The sequence below is a fragment of the Chrysochloris asiatica genome, unplaced genomic scaffold (assembly GCF_000296735.1).
Source record: "Chrysochloris asiatica unplaced genomic scaffold, ChrAsi1.0 scaffold00401, whole genome shotgun sequence".
Classification (NCBI taxonomy): domain Eukaryota; kingdom Metazoa; phylum Chordata; class Mammalia; order Afrosoricida; family Chrysochloridae; genus Chrysochloris; species Chrysochloris asiatica.
In genome coordinates this window covers 162,428-163,776 of record NW_006408919.1, presented here as the reverse complement: position 1 = coordinate 163,776, position 1,349 = coordinate 162,428, and positions in this window count along the sequence as shown.

The window sequence follows — 1,349 nt, the reverse complement described above, 5'->3', positions numbered from 1 at the left end:
TCTTCTCACCACTGCTATTGCATGTTCCAAGGATTTTGGTGTATCATGTTTTTGCTCTCATTTGATTCTAGGAACTTTTTGAATTCATGTATTATTTCTTCAGCAACACCGTAGCTTTTAAACAGGGTGTGATTCAGTTTCTATTTATTTATCTTTATTTCCTTGATATTCCTACTGTTGATTTCTAATTTTATAGTGTTGTGGTCTGAGAAGATACTTTGCAGTATTTTGATGTTTTTAAATTATTGAAGCCTGTTTTGTGGCCTAACATAGGGTCTGTTATGGAGAATGTTCCATGTGTACTGGAAAAAAAAATGTGTATTGTGCTGTTTGAATGCTCTGCATATATCTATGAGGTGAAGTTGACTGATTGTGTTCCTCTGTGTCTTTGTCAAATTTCTATCCTTTTTAGAAAGTATTGTATTAAAATCTCTCATTATTATTGTAGATTTGTCTATTTATTTATTCTAATATGTTAGAGTTTGCTTTATATATTTTAGAACTCTTTCATTGGGAGTATAGATATTTTTTATGATTATGCCATCTTGCTCACTTGACACTTTAATCAAGAGATAATGTCTATCTTTATCTATTAAGATTTTTTTGCCTTAAAGTTCATTTTATCAGAGATTAGTATTGCCACTCTCACTCATTTTTTTTTTTAAGTGCAATTAGCTTGGTATATTATTTTCTATCCTTTAATTTTTAGTCTGTTTTTGTCTTTGTGTGTAATGCATTTTTCTTGCAGACAGCATATTGAAGGGTCTTGTTTTCTTATCCATTCTGCCACCACAGTTTGTTAACTGGTGCAATTACTCCATTGACATTTAGTGTAATTATTGATAAGCATGAATTAATTGCTGTCATTATGGTGTTTTTGTTTTTTTGTGTGGTTCTGCATGTCTTCATATGCTGAGTTCATGTTTGTGTGTGTGTGTTTCTTGTCAGTTTCTTCAGTTTTTATGTTTCCATGTTCTTCTTGGATTTTCATTTTCTTGGTATGATTTGAAGTATTAATTTTCTTTGAGGTTACCTTATATTCTGTTAACTTTTTCCTCCATTAAAATAGTCTATTTGTCCTGAAATCTATCTGACCTCTTCCCCACCTCAATCTCTGTTTCTATGTTTTAACTTTCTTTCACATTGTAACTGTTTTGATAATAGACTGACCTCCCAGATCATCTGAATTGTTATGTAGTTTTGTTCTGTTTTTGACTCTTCCATCTGCCAATTGAGTTCTGGGTGGTGTTGTCATGTGTGACAATCTCTGGCTGTTGTCTTTTCCTGATGGTTCTTAGTTCAAATAATCCCTTTTAGGATGTTTGAAGCACTGGGTTGGCTTTGGAAAA